This window comes from Aethina tumida, chromosome 7 (assembly GCF_024364675.1).
Source record: "Aethina tumida isolate Nest 87 chromosome 7, icAetTumi1.1, whole genome shotgun sequence".
NCBI classification, from domain to species: domain Eukaryota; kingdom Metazoa; phylum Arthropoda; class Insecta; order Coleoptera; family Nitidulidae; genus Aethina; species Aethina tumida.
Genome location: NC_065441.1, coordinates 11,050,343 through 11,063,991, shown reverse-complemented (window position 1 = coordinate 11,063,991; position 13,649 = coordinate 11,050,343). Strand labels below are relative to the sequence as shown.

Here is a 13,649-nt window from a genome sequence, read left to right as displayed (position 1 = left end):
GATGAAACAGATATGAAAAAATCAATACCGGTAAATTTCTTAGAGGAGAATGGGGAGCAATAATCCCCAGATTACACTTATTGACTTCCAAGCGTTCAACTTTAAATAGGTTCTTGTACTAAGACAACTTTTTTAAAGTAATCATTAAAGTATTTCAGTTGTGAATACATGAATTTGTTTCTATAATTTAACTGAATACCACTTTGTGGTAAGAAAAGATATTGTCAAATGGATACGATATGTTTTACTAAACCAACGACGTAAAACTATTAAATAGTGCATATATTATTGACAGACTTTATAAAAGACGAAGAAAAAATAAACTAGTTTCGGAATTAGAGAATTTGATCAATCTCTAATAATTATTAGCTGAAATTAATCATTAAATATAATATAAGAGTTCCTTATTGATGTGATATAGATTATCATTGAGCGTAATAGATACTATTGTGTACAATTTGTATTGATATTAAAGGACCAATATTGGGGTAAGACTGTAACAAAATTATTGGTTATCTAAACCATTTGTTTCTTTTCAAGACAATCTTCGGTTAGGTTAGATTCAATAATCGAATGCATTTATATTTCTAACCATTTTAAAGAAGTCCTCTACTCACCTTGTTCTAAGTTGTTATTGAATGTTTGATAAAACCGGTTGAGTGGCTGAACCATCTAAAAGATAACCGCAATGACTTTAGAGATTACGAATACTGAGCGCTTTTTACGAAAACAAATTGCAAACTTAATCTTTTCGGAAGTTAGTTGTAATTTAAGCCAAATGAAATACAATTTAACTTTCAGAAATAAATTGTTTATTTTTCCTTTTGGCGTTCCACATTCTCCCTGGTACTCCATTATCGTTTTTCATATTGCTTTAAAGCACGATAAAATACAATAAGATAATTTTTTTTGAATTACTATTTCATATTACTGGAAATTTAATGATTATTTTTTAATAGAGAAATAGCTTTCCTAAACCCATGTAATATGGTAGGATTTTACATCCGTGTAAACTGAAATAAAAATTAAATTTGAATTTTAAAATGTAGAATTATATAAATTAATGCTTAAATAAATATTTCGCATATTTGTATGAGAATTTAAATTTAAAATATTCATTTATAAGCTTTATTTTTAATCAAAGTACATACATACACATTACAATTTTATATAATATAAGAATCTGTATGCAAGTAATTGGAAACCGGAATATTTATGAGTTAACACAAAAACTGAACAAAAGAATATATTTCCAGGGGTTGTTATGAAACTGCAGAATTCGATGTAAGATTATCTTGTATCTTCCGATTTTATTCATAAATCTGACTTTTAGTTTTTTTTATAAAATGCCGGGGCAAAGTACTGTTACTTTTTCCAATTTATATAATGATACCTTCTGAAACATTTCTACAATCATGGATAAAATTCTGATTGAACCAATAAAGAATATTTAATATAGTTGTAAAAATAAATTTAACATCATTATAATTCATAAAAATTGAGATAATTAATAGAATTGTTTTTTTTTTAAATTAAATTGTGTATAAACTAGCCTAAGCCTAGAGTGGTTCTGATATTAAAGTAATCCGTTAAAATTTCCTTTTGAGTTGAAACGAAAATTACCAACATACACTTAACAAATATTTTTAATTATTCACCATAATTAGTACGGAGAATAATTTCTTGAAATGTTTATTGTCATGAAACTTGATTGCTTTTGTTGGCGGCGATCACTGTGACGAAATACAGTCCTACATCAAAACGTCTGCAATTTTATCCGGAGCTTTATTATTCCCAGCGTTTCTTTTAACACTACCCCTTAATACACCTACCGCCATTTATCTGCGTTTTCACTACTAAAAGGATAAATGTAATGTAATAAAGACTGGACTCCTTATAAATATTTGCGGAGGCAAAACCTAACTGAGTAATTGTCTTTTATTAGTTAACATAATATTGGTTTAAAGACTACGTGCTGTAATAAAACTTAATTTTAGCGTCATGTTTTACATTTTAAATTATAATCACAATATAAGTATTGAAATATATATATATAAAGTCTTAAATCTCAGTGTGTGTTGAATTACATTGGAAACTTTGATGTCTTTTCTTCTTAATTTTGTTCGATTTTCAGTAATAAAATTTTTATTATATCATCATATTGAAAAAAGACATTTCCCCTTTTATTAAATTTAATCGAAAAATCAATCAATTAAAAATTTCAAATAATTTTCCTGTTGTAAAAACTTAACAAAACAAATTGAAATATACCAGAGAACCAATTTGTATAATCCCTCTGTTAAATCTTTAAGAATTCAACTGCATTCGAAACATTAATAACTGATTGAAAACTTTTTCGAATTGCAATCAAGCAAAGCGCATAAATTCTTCCCGTGGAATTTAATAAAAAACACAATTAAGGTATCGGTTTAGCCCGGCATGACCGTAAAATTACAATGTTCTCGCTAGTCGCAGACATCCAGTAAAGATTTTATATACCCGCCTTCATTGACATTTAATTAAAATGTACACCATTGACAGCAACATCAAGGAACATGATGGATTATCAGGCCGTTGATTGGTTCGACTGGTAAACATAAAAACATTTTTCAGGTTTAATTAAGAAATGGTTCGTTACTGCAAAATTACTCGTGTTTCAATAATACACGGCAACACCACAAAAAACATTTCCCTGCAAAGCTTTATTTATGGATATATTGATCTTGTTCCTCTTATAATATCATCCCTTATTAGCCCATTTAATCTAATTTAGTGAATTAGTGGTACTGTGGCAACTTGAATTAACGTAGAAACAACTAAACTTTCGATGCAACAAACCAAAACTGCACTACTAATGCTAAGGAAAGTCTATTATTAAACATAAAAAAAGTTATTTACATATTAATTAAGCAAATTTTATACAAACTCCTCGTAGCATATTGTTTCAACTCGCAATGTGTGCTGTTCCCACATAATAGTAAACTTTTTCAAGTACTTAAAGAGCAGCTGCTTGCAATAGTTGGCATTACACATTCGGTAGACTTTCTAACAATCCCGAATACATTTTCTAAACAGTTTAACACAGATATCTACATAATTTTAATAAACCCTCAGACGAGAAAGTTTCGTCGTCGGTTTGAAGGATTTCAACAGTTCAAGCTGAGGTTTAAAACTGGAACCTCGACTTTCGTGCATGGTGTTCATGCACTCGACTAGTAACTAAATGAACTTGACTCATCACTCAGGAAATTATTTACGTAGCTAGTTACTTTGTTACATATACCATATCCATAAACACACTGGAAGAGGAAGACGAACATGTTAAAGTTTTCATTCTATTTTATATGAAATATTTGTAAATTAATATAAAATTATAAAGATTTATGTCATAAAAAATTAATTCCTTTAATGTTTTGGTTTATTTGCCCAGTACAAAACATGCATGCTGATATATTCGTGGAATTAAACTAAATCCTGTTTGGGAAGTTTGAAATTTATATCGAACATTAACTTTTAAAATACTCCTATAATACGTTGTAGTAAACTTTCTGTCCAAAACATTCAAAATACAAAGTGTTATTTTAAACATAAAACAGCTTTCAAAATTATGGACAGTAATATGATATATGAAATTAAACAGCAAATTAATTTCAGATTATAATTCATTAAATGTCCTTTTAAAATATTATTGAATTTATTTTTTTTTTCGGTGCACAATAGCATAAAAAGAAGAATCAACAAATTCGTTAAAAAAATTATTTCAAAGTACACAATATACAAATTCTCGATTCGAGTCACGACTATTTTAGATAATGAATAATGAATCTTTAAATATTTTTTTAATTTTAAAAATACATTAAATTTTTTGAAATTAACGTATGAGAATATATTTTCTGAAAATGGCTGGCAAATTTTAATGTAAAGAGCTAAAAAATTCACTAATTTTTTATTAAAAAAATAATAATAATTTTTGGAATTTTTCATTAAAAAAGTAACGTTTTAAAAAAATTCGGTAAAAATTAGTTTATAAATAAATTTAATAGAAGTCTATCAGTCAAATAAACTGCAAACAAAAATAACTTGCTAATGAAATAGCTCATGGAACAAACATATTTTACTTTCACAAAAAAAAAACAAAATGATGATCAGATTCGATCGGCCAATTTGAAATAGAATAGGTCATCGAAGTTAATTGAATTTTAAACCGCTTTCAACATATCTTTCTTTTGCATTTGAATTGAAAATTAGCAAATTGTTATATTTAATTTTTATATTTAATTAATGAATATTACTACTGTAAATGTTAAGAATAATATACTTTAAAAACCTTAAAATCCAAACTGTTTACTGAATTTTCAATTTTATATGTTGTAATTTTAAGCATGTTTAAAAATTTAATTCCATTTAGTTAATTAATTTAATTCCTTCTTTTAATATTTTAAAAAGATTTGACACAACAATTTTTTTAAATACCCGTCTGAAGAAAGATATCATGCATGACGGAGACAGTAAAAGTCTGTCTAATAGTGGGAGATTTACTGTCTCTATTGTACGTGATGTCTCTTTCAGGATTTAGATGGATCAAACTCATATATATATACATTTCATTCAATTCCCATATAAAATTATTCATCTTCCATTATTTATATGATGAAAAATTAAATGTATTCAAATAAATATGGTAAAATTGTATGGAAAAAAACTTTTTTTTGAAAGTTTTTACATGTTAATTAATGTATCGATGGAAGCAAAAGCAAACTTTTCTCAAACAAAGTATCCTGATGTAAATACACCCACATAACTTTTGTATGTTAAAAAACTGTCAGAGGAACAACGAAACACGCGGACGTAATAATAAAGTAACTTCCCTACCGCATCCCATTTATTCGCACTTTCATTCGGCGCCGCAACGCACAGTTCACTGTTTTATCAACACTGTTCACGAAAGGGAGGACCGAAATCATACGAAATGTCCTATAACCATAACAATATAAAGAAGTTGAAAATGTGAGCTCCATAATAACGAGACTTGTTCAGAATTCGTCCTCGGCAATAAGAAAATAGTATATAAATATACATTAAGTTACAAGTAGGTAACAAAACTACGTGAATAAACCAATGAATGAGTATTAATTAATTTGTAACTAAATACTTTTATCTTATCTCCAATTTCTAAAAATAAAATTAATAACGAAATAGACTGAAAACACATCCTTTTAAGATAAAACGGGTTCAGGTCATTAGGAGAATTAATATTAATTAAAAGGTTTAAAACACAACTTCAGCCTTGTTAATCGTTTCTACCAACAGAACAGAATCCAATTATAGTTTTATTTTGAGCCAGTCCTGATTAGAAACAATCAAGTTATCGCAATTTTCATTTACAATTATAATCTATAATTATATACTATAATCTAATCTACTTATTTCACAATTTAAATTAAATTATCAAAAAATTTATTAAGAAATTATATTGGATTTTAGGAATATGTATTTTTTAATAAATATTTACTAATTATTTTTACTGCTTTTAATTCCAAGTTTCTTTTGAATTTTAATAATTAATAAAGTTTTAGATTTTTTATAATTTTCCTATGCAAAATATCTGTTATCTAATATAGTGAGTTCATATTTACTGAATTTACAATTTACCAAAAACCTAGCTTAAAAGAATTTTATGATTTCTTTATAATAATTACAATTATTAATTAATTTTTTATTTATATTTGTTATAATTCGAAAATATTTATTTTGGTTTAATTAAAGGTAGTAAACAGTTTAATTTATTTATATCAACTTTACAAAATCAAACAACTCGTATAATTTTTTATTCAATAATGTAAATAATTTTTGAGTAAGGTTAAATTAAGATACCATACTTCCTATATCCATCTCTATAAGCTTATTTATTAGTACAGATTAAAATACAGACATTCTGCATTGGAATGCAGTCCAGAGACAAAATTAATATCTATAGATAACAACTGTATCTTGAATGCAAATCAAAACTCGAGATCCCTTTTCACCAATTAATTTAGTCTGTAATGAATACAAGAGCAAACTCGTCAGTTTGCCTCAATTATGTTATTTTAGTATCAGATTTATGCGTTTGATGTCTCTAATATTCAGATTTAAACAATGCAATATCACAATTAGACTTGTTCTTAGTAGATGTCTCATAGCAAAACAACCCATAAATATGTCTGTCAGAATTATGTCAAACCCATACACGAAACTTGAATAAAATCTTCAATTTATATAAATTTTAATTATTTTATCAATTAATTTTCATTCATCAATCATCCACATTCTATATATGTGAACACCATATGATTATTATTATTATGAAAAAATTTGATAACTTGCCGAAGCTTCTAATTTTAGTTTTGAAATTTACTTCCAATTATGTTTCTGTTTGTAAATTATAATGTACCATATTTACTATGCTTTATAGAAAATGCAGGAAAAGGTGTTAACAAAAGGAAATTATTTCGAAATTAACAGAAAACAAACAAGTCTACTTGCAATGAAACGCGGGGAAATTATTTTTTCATCGAGGATATTTCACAGTAACTTTAAGATTACATCCATGGAATGAATTTCATTAAAATATAATTTCTGCTTATAAAATGTAATCTATCCGAATAAAAAAAATATAGAAGTTAGTAGAAGTAATCTTTGAATTTAACTTATATCTAATAAACAAAACCATCGTTATAGTACAAATGTACGACCACATTTAATTTAGATTAAAAAAACTTTTACTGCCTCTTACTTATTGCATTGACTTCTAGTTACATTATTGCATTTCACTACCCGTAATCCTACGTAATTCTATGGACGCGAAGTGAATCCTTAACTTACAATTTGTTCATAGCACAAGAATAGACATTTAAAGGATAATACCTCTCAAGAGAACAAGATTTTCAATTAAACCAAATACCTGACAATAAAACTAAAGTGCGTAATATATTTCAAAGAAACTCCCTTAGGGATGTTTTTGATGTGCCCCCGATATTGGGAATCGAAGGAGGAATGATTAAACTCCTATAACAAACGATTTAAACATTCAGTAATATTCGTATAAAAAATTGTAATTCATCATGAATGCAAACAAATACTTTAAAGCGTATCACTGTTTTATTATTTTATTCATATAGTCAAAACACAGATATTATTTTGTTTTACACTTCGAGAACAAAGTAATTGTATTGTGCTCTACCACACAATGCGATTCAACTATATAATTTGTTATTTCCATTCTTTTAATGGGTATTTAGGTAGGATTTTAACATTTCACACAATGTTGATAAAAATGTGAAAAATATATAAAATAATTTCGTATGTACAGAATATTTTTAGGACTAACACGTTTTGAATTAAAACATGTTTAAATAGGGACTTTGTACGTACGTGTTGGTATTAAGTAATTTACATTATATTTCTGGAATATACATTTTCAAATAAAATAGATATTTTTTGTAAAAGACTTTTAGCAACATTTATTATATTACATTATATAAAAAATTCACACGTATTCCAGGCAATTTTATACATATTCTGCTATAATAAAAAAAAATTTATTCTATATTTAACTCGCAGGATTATATATACCTATAAAATAAAATTTATAAAATTGAATTGAAAAATAATAATAGGTATTTGTGAAATATACAGAATACAATAAAGTTTTATATATTAATTATTAAAATTTATATATTAATTACTAAGTTCAACCAAGATTGTTTCAAATTAGAATCTTTAATGCGGAGAAAGTTTTTTCAATTTTAAATCAATAATAATAATAATAATAATAATTCGTTAAAATTCATTATAATGATAAAAAGAGTAATCGGATAATTTTTTACTTATAAAAATAAAATTATTTTATTTACTTAAATTTAAATGTGTAAAAATAATTCAAATTGGAATTATGAATGAAATGATTTTTTCTGTTTTAAGTAATAAATATTTAAATTCAATTATTCGAAAATAGTATATATATATATGAACGGTCCATTTTTTATTTTTTGGACATGTATAAAAATTTAATAATAAAAATGTCATTCACAAAACACATAAATGAATTAGAGCCACACTTTTTAAGTTAAGATCAAGTCAAGCAAAAAAGTTCAATAGGGTAAAAAATGACAAACTCACCATAACTTTTTCCAAAACACTAGTAGGAAAAAAAACAACGCACCCGAACAATGCAATGAAAATGCCGAGGGCGCACAAGTCCGTGGGAAAAAAAAATTGGTAGGCCGCTGATCGCGTGTAAAAGCGCGCCCGTTTCCGTAGTCGGTCGAAGGATAACGTCAACAGCGAATTCAGGACTGCGGGAGATGCGGAAAGATGCTGCGAACGCGGGAGTATGTGGCACACTGACGGGCACCGCGGACCACTTTTCAAGAAGAGGGCCTATTTTGCACATCGATTGCACATGACTTCCATCGCGGAAGGCTGCGGCACAGGGAAATGTACCAGCAGGACCTTTCAGGAATATAAATATGTGTGTTATTAATATCATTATGGCATTCGAATATTATGGCTTGCACGCGGCGACTTAATGTTTGGTACGTTAATAATCGAAAATTTTCCTGGATACCATTGTTTATCATATCATACTGTTTAATTTAATATATTAAAATAAAACATATTTGTATATCATTCTTAATTATTAAATTAAGCCAAAGTAGAAGAAGTTTCGATAAAATCTAGACCATCACCAAAATAAATTAACACATTAACCAAAATTTACTCTTATCTAAATCGAATGTATTTTAATTCTTAAGATTCTCTCATTTTTATTGAAAAAAAATAATAAGTTATTGTTATTAAGATTAACAATTTGGTCACTCCCTAACTTCCACTTTTTAATCTTTCTTATATTTTTATTAAAAAAACACATTTCATTTCTAACAATAATAAAAATCTAACCAATTTCTAACCTTCTAAATTGTCATTTTTAATGTTTAAAAATACATCTCATATTCTTTCTTTTCAGTTATAAGTATCTATTAAAAATCTGTACTTCAACCAAAAACATTCTACATTCTAATTCCTATTTCTATGATATTTTACAAAAATCTTATTCACACATTCAATTTTGTGTCAATATATATTTCTATGCAAAATTTTTGATAAAAAAATTATTCATTAATTCAATCACATAGAATTTAATTAAAATTTATTGAAATCAAAAAACTATTAAAAATTTATTCAATAATTCAGTAATTGAAACTGTATTTTCCTAAAAAAGTCAATATTAAATTTAAATTACACTTTTGTCAATACGTAATCTCCTAAACATCTTTCTTTTAAATCAATTTAATTCTTTTTCATTATTAATTTAAAATTGTTGAAATATTTATTAATATTTTTTCTCTTATTTGAATATTTATTGGAGTAATTCTCTAAACAACTGTTTAATTAAATTAACTAAATATGTACGATAATATACATACGATGTTGTAATTTCTAACATCATATATTTAGATCTGAATGCACACTTATACAATCACTTTTTTGTTTACTTGTAAATAAATTTTTGTGTGGTTTGATAGAACTGAAAATTTTATATTAAATGAGTAAATTTCAATATTCAACAGACAATTTAAGAGGATTAATTATTGGTACAAGAAAAACTGGGCCTTTAAATATTCATGTATCCAAATATCTATCAGAGTCTCCTTACTTCGCTTGGTTATTAACTATTTATTAAAATCTTGATTATTTTATGTTAAATTGCGTAACATTTTAACTATCGATACAGTATCGAACTACATTTGTGTTCCGACTAAAATTAGATTATATTTATGAATATGAAATGAGAATTTGTTTTAGTTTCATTATTTACAGTATATGGAATTTATTCTACAGATCTGACACATGAGCTGCAAAAGTGTATGACAGTTTTCCCGCCTTTGTAGGTATATAATTTAAGATTGTTCGTGCAGTAGATGCAAATTTCTACTACGAACTTTATTTCATATAATACATATTTGATGTTCGGTTATGCATTTAGAATTGCACTGTGTTATTATAATAATTAATACTATCATACGAATCATCATCTCAATAAATCCTTTAAAATTCATACATGCTGCAAATAATTTATATATGTATTAAAGTGTCTTTTTGTTATATATGCAATTTATTATGTCATTTGACAATTCACTATTTATATTAGCTTTTAGGTCATGTTTCTTTCCTGCACTGGGCAAACTTTCAAAGCAAACTACACAAAGACAAACGGAATTCATCAATAGTTTGTATACGACAAACATACAAATGTATACCTCCACTCCACCAATCATACCGATATCTTTAAATCCTTTAAGTAACATCAATCCACGTTAAAAAGAATACATTCAACAATGCATCGAGCTGATGCAACGATAATAATTTACATGAAATGAAGCAGAAAATGAAAATGCTTGTTTATTATTTTTCTAGCTCGAAATTTTTAATTCTTTTTTTTAATTTAATCTTTATTGACTGATAATTCCTATTATTTATTATTATCTTTCATCTGACTATATTAAACTAAATTAAACAATTTATTGGATCAAACAGTTTTTTGAGTGATCAGTAAAATGTAAACATTTCCTTACTACTAACTGTTGTGCGAATAATAAACAATTCACAACTTTATTTTATATTTCGGTTGTACGTTCCTCACGTCGCAAGTTCATCTACATATCAGGTATATTGTACAGTTCCTTCTATGCTAGAATATAGTGTTGAATTTCCGTTGAAGACTCATATTACGTTTACACTTTAATTGTGTTCATAATAATTTACGAAATACAATTTTTAGCTAAAAACGGAAATGAAATTGCGCACGAACGACTAGGGCTTATATAAATATAGTAGGGTAAGTAATTAGGCACGTTTAGGACTTTTATTCATGTATAAATATGTCAACGTGCAAAAGACGGTTCGACATTATTCCTTTAATATATATAGTTTAATGAAATACTTCCCCAATAAACTTTTAGAGGAAATAAAAGTTCCCCGAGATAAGATATAATGAATTTTATGCAGTCTCATAAAATTTCGAAAGATACTTAGTTAAAAGTACTGATATTAAAACGCAATTACGTACTTGTCCCGCAGGTAATCTACTGAAATTAATATTTATTTCAAATATTTAGTTTATAATAAAAGGAAGGTTTGTGTGTAATTTCTATTAAATTGTAATTCTCTTGACATGTGATTTTAACTTTTTAAATGCATTTATAAATTAAAGCAATGAATCAAAATAAATGAAATTTTTTGTTTTTTCAGTGTGTTGGTAATCATAATAATTAATCGGATAAAACAACCCGATGCTTAATTCCACCCGCCAATAAAGTAAATAAACCGTTTGAATGTAACAAAAGGAAATGGTCAAAAAACGTAAATATATAAATCATATTTGCACATTAACATTCTATTCATTTAATTCACACAATTTTTTGCTAAAAAATATTGTTGTTCCAATACTGAACATTAATTTTTATGACGTACACATAACTATGTATTATTATTTTATCTTCTATTATCCAGGTGGATGTTTGTTTGAATTTAAGATATTAATATTTTTGATACAATAATAAGAATATATATATATATATATATATATATATATATATATATATAGTATATGGTATATACCCAAAATATTCTTAAGCTGTTATTTTCATTACTCTTATTAATCATTATGATTATGTATATTAATGAATGAGTAACACGTTTGAAATCATAAAATAATTTAGAATAGTATCATTCATAGTGTCACTCGTCAATGTCAGTCATTTTGAATACCCTGAATAATAATAATACGTCCATCTGCACAAAGTCATAATTTTCACTATGCCCATTCAACATCGTCATTTACACTAAAAGTAGGAGTGTCCTCATCTTCATGAGAATAGTAAATAATTGACTTTTGTTGATGTTCTGACATATTGTACTCAAAATTGATCTTGTGTCCAATTGTGAGACTTACATGTCATCCTTCCATATCTTTAGGTAATTAATATGCTTATTCTTAACATATTTATATAAATAAATCAAAAAGTGCTAAAATAATGTTTCAACGTCTACTGACGAAATTGGATTAGTGGAATTTTCATGTAAACTTCAGATTCGACCCTAAAATAAGTATTTAGTTTTTGCATTTTGAATGATAATTGTCTAAATAAATCATTACATATTTCAAACAAGGTATAAATGACTTTTTATTATACCTTTTAAATTTAATTACTTAAATTTCATTGTATTTCCTTGTTTCAACCTAGTTTACAATTTCTAAAATAAGGTAAATTTTGCAATAAAAAAATAAATATAATAAACATTTTTCATTTGTCTTCATTTTAACACTAAAATGTTTTTTCTTTTGTCAAAATATTTAATTAAAAAATCTTATCTGAAAATCTAATTTTAAGATGTCAAATCTTGTTTTAAATTAAATTTATTTGAATATTCCAACTTTTAATTTTACTTTAGTGCTGAAGATGTTAGTTTGTAATAAGTTCATAATATTACCGGATGTGAAAACTGCTGAATGTTATTTTTACAGTATTGAACTTTATATCTCGAAAAACATATTTTCATATTTTTTAAGCATATTTTTACAGCATTAATACACTAATACAATAAATTCATTTATTTTTTTTCTCTTATTTTGTAACCTTATTAGTTAAATAAAAATAAGGAATATATAAAGAAATTTGTAAGCATTTTGCATATTTAATATACATACGTACATATTTAGAGATTTTAATATTTATTTTTAACAATCCAACATAGAACGTCAGCCAGAGTACAATCTCATAAACACGAAAAAGCTTTTGTTACGTTTTTAATTAAAATGTTTTTAAAACCATATTTTAATTTCAGTGCCGACAATCCTGTTAATTAATAATAATTTTAATACATCTTGTTAATGAATCCCCTGAAAAATATGTTTGTTTACTTTCAATATAATAGAAATGAATTTCAATAAAATTGTTATTTACAATAGAAATAAAACTAAAGAATTTAAATAATTTTACGTAACTACAATTACATAAATTTTCTTATCAACTTTAAAATTACTTATTTAAAAATGAATTATGATTGATGCCTAAACTGTGCCCATTTAGTTTTCAAAGAAAGTTTGTTACAATATATTAGTGGTGTTAAGATTTAGGACAGTGGATAAGTAGGTGTTTGATAAGAGCCAATTATAAAACGGTAATAAAATTGGTCATAAAAGCTGTAAAACAGGTAATTATGCACATTCTCAGAGCGAGGCATAAATAACGTTCTCAAATAAAAAGGGCACATCGGCAATGAAACGTTAAATGCAGTAAAATTATATCCATAATGGCTCGTCCTAAAATTTAAAGTGTAATGAAAGGCATCGGCATTAACCGAAGCAGAAGAATTACAATAATAACCCCTCGCGTCGCCATTAGGATATTGCGTCAGTTGGCGAAACGTAGTGGCTTCTCTCGTGGCGTAGCTATCGGCTCTCCTTTAGGTCCTGGTGCCGCGGCCATCGGTAATGAAATTGGGTTATGATGTCTGGGTGGCCGCCAAGTGGATATAACGAGGACAATGAATCGGCGATACTTTGTATCCGCACAGTTTTCTGATATGGAAATCCATATTACATT

The 13,649-nt window shown here is 26.4% G+C and overlaps 1 protein-coding gene across 1 annotated transcript in view; it reads right to left on the bottom strand.

The window, feature by feature from the left end:
- Positions 1–8,360, bottom strand: part of LOC109594537 (neural cell adhesion molecule 1) — a 51,426-nt gene extending 43,066 nt beyond the window's left edge. The window contains exon 1 of the mRNA XM_049969436.1: positions 8,161–8,360. The gene's annotated coding sequence lies outside the window, so the exon portion shown is untranslated. The remainder of the gene's footprint in view (positions 1–8,160) is intronic.
- Between the last annotated feature and the right edge of the window lie 5,289 nt (positions 8,361–13,649).